This window comes from Pelmatolapia mariae, linkage group LG20, assembly GCF_036321145.2.
Source record: "Pelmatolapia mariae isolate MD_Pm_ZW linkage group LG20, Pm_UMD_F_2, whole genome shotgun sequence".
Taxonomy (NCBI): Eukaryota; Metazoa; Chordata; class Actinopteri; order Cichliformes; family Cichlidae; genus Pelmatolapia; species Pelmatolapia mariae.
The window spans coordinates 40,148,651-40,154,650 of record NC_086244.1 but is presented as its reverse complement, the minus strand read 5'-3'; the positions used below and the strand labels follow the sequence as shown (position 1 = coordinate 40,154,650).

General features: G+C 38.0%; 1 protein-coding gene across 1 annotated transcript in view; it reads left to right on the top strand.

Moving 5' to 3' along the window:
- Positions 1 to 708: 708 nt before the first annotated feature.
- slco4a1 (solute carrier organic anion transporter family, member 4A1) overlaps positions 709 to 6,000 on the top strand; it is a 29,551-nt gene continuing 24,259 nt past the window's right edge. Inside the window, exon 1 of the mRNA XM_063463351.1 lies at positions 709 to 817. The gene's annotated coding sequence lies outside the window, so the exon portion shown is untranslated. The remainder of the gene's footprint in view (positions 818 to 6,000) is intronic.

Sequence of the window (6,000 nt, the reverse complement as noted above, 5' to 3'; positions counted from 1 at the left end):
TTAAAAGAGCACACATTTGTTTGTTACTGCAATACGACGTGTTCATTTAAGCTGACAAAAAAAAAAAATAAATCTGCAAACTTCAACAAAAAAAGATGACTCGGCAACCATCCTCTGATACTGCAGGGGGATGTTTTTCTCTGATACTCTGACACAAGATTCAATTGTTCTTTACACTGTGTGGGATTTTAACAATGGGCTCTCCTGTCACTGGTAAAATGACAGACAACTCATTAGCTGTCTGAATTGTTGACTTTGTTTCCCTTTAAACGCATATAACATTAATTTGTGTAAATGGAAACAAGCGAGACACAAACTTCTGTGAGACTGTAACGATTATGGCTTTGTCACCCACACAAAACTTTAATGATTTGCCTTGTTTTTCTGATGAGCACTGTAAATATAAAAACCAGTAGAAGATCATTGTTGAATCCAAGTGTGCTTCTTCCACCACTTACAGTAGCTGGTATTGGCAGACACATTTACAGCTGTAGAATATTTTATTCAGACTAACACAATTTAATACTAAAAGGAAGAAGACAAGAAATGAATAAACACGCATGCATAATCATAATATATTCTTTTTTGCTCATTTATTAATTAATTGATTTGATTGTATTTCTTATGGCGGCACCAATCATCCTCCATACTAAAAGTGGCCACACCGCGATTAAATCCCGCTGCCTCCATAAAAGAGGAGTGCTAAGCAGCAGCATTGCAGTCAGTGCACCACATCTGCAGCTAGTTTTTCTCCACACGAGACTGTAGACAGAAGATTATATGGGAAGAAGTGGACTAATAAGCGCTGCTTTACAAGGTAAGCGTGCTCATTTTCATACACCGGTGTCGACTCTATGGCGGGGACTGCCGCTCAGCATCAGCAGCAGTGATATCCCTGTATCCACATGTCCGAAGCTAAAATGATGGCAAGAAATGCATTTAGTTTGCAATCTACAACATGTTCACATAGCAGTACCCGAACATTTCACACATTGTCTGTTTTTTTTAGGGTTTTTTGAGCAATCCATCGACTAAAATGAACAAATGGCTTTTTAATCAGTCGCATTTGGTCTCATTCATCCTTCACATGTTCTGTCACTGAATTCTGCACTGTAGCAAATAGCCTACTGTAATATATAGATGCGCTTTCAATGTCCACAGAGCCAATAATTCAAATGAAATCAGCAATTCATTAATGCGGATACATTTTTGAATTGTCACACATCAAAAATCATTCCCCTCACATATACGTCGCCCCACGTGTCTTTCATTTAATGAAAAATGCGCCGATTTGGCTGATTATTGCAAGACAAGCATCTTCCGGTGGGTTTGTTTGCCCTGAGTGCCTTTCTTAGAAGCATGTGTAGACAGTGTGAATCACCATTTATAGTCCTAAGTGTATTTGCCTACGCTTTGTTTCCTGTGAGGCTACAAGATCTGCTTTAGCCAGACATCCAAACACACACACACACACACACACACACACACACACACACACACACACACACACACACACACCTGCGGTACAGGCGGAAAGAGTGCGTTTCAAGAGCTCGTGTGATGCAGACATGCAACACGGGAAGTCCGTAGGGAGGCAATGCGATTATTTTATCAAAGACAGATTGGTGTAGGTGTGTTGGGTCATGTTTTAATGCATACAATCTTTATTAAGGTGTAGGGAAATCTACAAAAACGCTGTTACGTTTTACTTTGCCTATTGAGTCCAAGAAGCTTTTTAATAATAATAATAACAACAAGAATAATAATAACAATAATAATAATATGAAGGAATGCACAATGAAACTTTTTTTATGATGAATGACATAGAATGAAGACAAATCACATGAAAAATTTAAAAATGTGAGCTAATTTCTCTGCTTAAGTCTTGTTTCGACTGTGAGAGTGTGTTTGTCCTTTGCCTGCTCTCACTGTGACACATATGCATGTTGCTTGTGGATTATGTTGCTCCAAAGTAGTATCCACACAGGGAGCAGCAAGCACTGATGTTGTGATCAGACACGTTCAATGACTTCAAGTGACAGCAGGCGATACAAAGTGGGCAGATCCTGTGTTAATTTTTTTTTTTTTTAATTTGAGGAAAGCGATTTAAGCAGCTACCAATGGCCATGAAGAATACCGCTGACTGAAACATGACACAATTCAGAATATATTAAAGGCAACTCAGGCAATCACAGCTTAGAATATCTATTAGTTTCAGTTACCATCTCACTTTTCATTTAATTTATAGCCATTTATCCATCCGTCTGTTAGTGTTGCTGAGTCCACTGTGGCCAGGAAGGGATTGATATGATCAGCAGCGATACTCAGATAGGTTGTGACCTTTAAATGATCCCCACAATTAACCACATAGACCTTATTGGAAGCTGTCAGTCTGGTTGCTCAATAGACTGTTACTGACACTCTCAAGAAGTGTGTAGCACGTTATCTGTCATGTTCCTAGTACAGTCCCCATAGTCATTTTTTTTTAAATTTTGACTTGATAATGTGGTGATTCTAGGAATCAGCAGATAGATAAGAGCCAAAAGCAATAACTTAGTTGAACTGTCAAAGTTTTAATGTGAGAAATTCCCTCTTGACTTTGTGATAATTAAAGTGCTGCCTGCTTGTCATCCAGATGACAAAAGGTTCATCCACTGAGAAAGCCAATGATATATGTTAGAGATGTCTAACTTTCCAAATTTTGGAAAGGTTTTGTAGACAATTTCTTGGGTAAATTCCCATTTAGCAGCCTCCATCACAAATCTTTTTTTAGACTTCTGAAGTGATAAGGTTGATTACTAGCCCAGTATACTATAAATAAGGAGTACAATGAACTATAAATAACGTGTTTCTGGGTATCTAGTAGAGTCCTAGAATAAAAACATGGAGCTGAAAATCAGCATACTAGGTCACATAATATAATGTTTAGTGATATTTAGGAAAGCATATTCCCTAAAATATCAAGGCTTTTACTTAAGTATCTTAATTCTGCAACATGAAGGTTTTTCTCTTCATTACAGGACAGAATAGCTCTGATGTGGAATCCCTGTTCTGCATATTGCCTGGTTAAGATCCAGCTGACAGAAAGAGTGTTATGAAGTCACTGGCACTGTGTGTAGGAAATTATGAATGTGATTTTATACACAGCTCCAGTATTAGATCACTTGTTGTCAAGTTAATATTCCTTGGCACATGCTTTAAGATGTTCCTCCTTTCAGTTTCACTTTGATAGCCGATCAGATTTGTATCACAGTAGTCATTATTTTCATGTGGACACTGTTCTGTACATTTTAAAACATTGCATTCTAGTTCAGAGCTTATCAGAAGTAAAGTCATAATGTTCCTGTGTGTCTAGGCTTTGACTGCTGACTTAGTTTCTGCCAAACCACAACAGACCTATAAGCACTTCTCATCAAAGCTTGCACCTTCTCTGCACGTCTGTGTTTCTTACACGTTAGCACAACAGAAACAAGCTGTTTGCTGATGCTTCATGTCAGTTATTTAATCTGTTAGAACAGCTGTTTTATAGTGCAGTTTGAATGATGTACAATGTAAAGTCACAGAGTGTACCAAATGTGGAACATGACATTTTGCTTAATAACACCACAGTGGTTTCACAGGGAGTTCAGCCTCTGTGCTGATGAGCGTGTTGCAGAACTAATGCAGCTTAATTTAACAAGATTGTCCGACCCAGTTCACAGAAACAGATGGGGCCAGATCAGGACCTTAATCCTAACCCCGTGATAAAATATCAAACTTTTGTTATTTTTGTTCTCCAAGGTGTTGGCTATTATGAGGCAAGAAAAGTAATTATTGTAACTAACACACAAATTTTTTTGCATATGTATTTAAGCACTTTTTGCTTGTCTTCCACACATATTGACAGAGCAAGTGTTCAGAGCTTGGGTTGGGGTCATCACAGATGACAGTTTAGACCTCAGAGGATTAATTACCATCTCTATTTCTGGCTCTTCTTGCCTCTCAGTAGTCTTATTTTTATCACACCCCCTTCACCATAATTGCTTTGTAGTTTCTTTGAAAAAACTAATTATAACATAGATATTAGTATTAGTAGCATAGTATATGAATGTATTTGTCCAAAACAATACAACAAATTTAATTAATTGTATCACAAAAGTGAAGTTTTCAACTGATACATCCTAATAGGGGCTAGCATGTACACATCTGCCTATGCAGAATATAACACATGTACCAGTTAGTAGTTCATTACTGGATCCACACGAAGCAGAAGTAAGAAAGACAAAAAAGAAAAGAAAGAATAAAATCCATGAAAAAGTATATAACTTTGAAATGAGAAGCAGGCAACTTCATAATGTTACCCACATTATTTCTTAACAGGAAATAATGAGTCAGTGGTAAACAGTCGTTTAGTTCTGAGAAATGGCGTGAGAGAGAAATTCCTGGAAAATGCCTGATTTACTGATATTTTCCCCAAATACATATTTCAAATGTGGCCTTCAGGTAAACCATTTCAGAGTTTTTGATTGTCTATTTCTGTATGATATTTTCCTTTAACCCCCTAAGTCATTTTTAGTGGTTGACTGCCTGTCTTTCTTTTAAAAGGGGGTTCTTGTGTCCCATGATTGCCAAGTGCTTGGATAATTGAAGTTCTCTAATTTCTATTCTCTATCTGGCTTAAGAGTTGGTAATTAGGTTTATGTGTGGCATGTTTGTTTCTGACACTGTTCATCCTTTCTTGTGGTTCACAGTACAAATGCGGTACTTTCCCTCCTGCACCCTCCACCATTTCTTGAAAGGTTTAGCTAAGGTCAAAAGTTGAACTTCAAAGCAGTGCAGACAGTCAAACAGATTTGGTGGCATCTTCTTAGTTGCCTTTTATACCCAGTATTGACTTACTCTCTAGGTCACTTCTTTCTGTTGATTTACTACCAACAGGAGGCAGCAAGGTCACGTATGCTAGTATGACTGTGAGATCTGGGGCAGGAGGTTGACACATACATGATGACTGTGTGTGTCTATGTCTGCAGGCGGATGCTTTTTGCATCAAACAAGCATGCCACAGTGGCATTACTGAATGGATCAAATTTAGGTTACAATTAATGTAAATATGTTGCTTATTGTATTCCCCTTACAATAATTAAATAGCTGAACTGAAATAGAGGTGATTTTATCAGGTAGGGGAAGTGAAGCTGTTAAAGGAGAATGCATTTCAACAAGTCAGTTGTCAGAGAACCAATCAGAATCAATGAAAACACAAACTGCTTTATTCACAACTGTGACTGTCACACAACACTAAGACGGAGATCTGGACAAAATGGATATTTATAGGTTTAAGAATGGTTGTGTAGTATATAAATATACATATCGTCCTTTTATGATAACTGTGACTTGGAGTAAAAGGCTCCACTGCTGCTCTGCTGGATGTCATCAGGTTCCTATTTTCTCTGAAATGTTACCGTCAGCACACTGTGTACTGGTGTACTGCGTGGACTTACTTCCCTCTAAATTTCCCCTTGCATGTGTTTATTCAAACCATGCGTATATGGATGGAAATCAATACAGGATAATTTGCATATCATGCAAATATTCTTCCACCTTCAGTTTAGGTAGAGGTGGAGTTGGTGTACCTGCACTTCTAGTCGTATATTTGTAATCAGCCCATATTGTCACGACTATGGAGTTAAAAAGGCGAGGAAGAGAAGGAGGCGAACAGGAGAGCAGACAGTAATGATGCTACTGTTGGTGTTTTTGCTTTCGAAGTTGCAGCCAAGCAGAAGGGCATTATCAGGTCAGTGCTGTCCCATTGCATTAATTCCCCACAGTGACAGTGGGATTCCACAGAGGTAGATCACCCTGCCTACTGTAAAATGAGCAACTATTGTACCACTTACTGACTAAAAGAAAGGAGTTTGCTGGGCTATTAATATATGCACTAATTTCTACATGCATCCATTGCAGACATCTCAGTTAAATTGATAGACTCTGCAGTCTGTTTCATTTTCAATGGAAATATTAAGA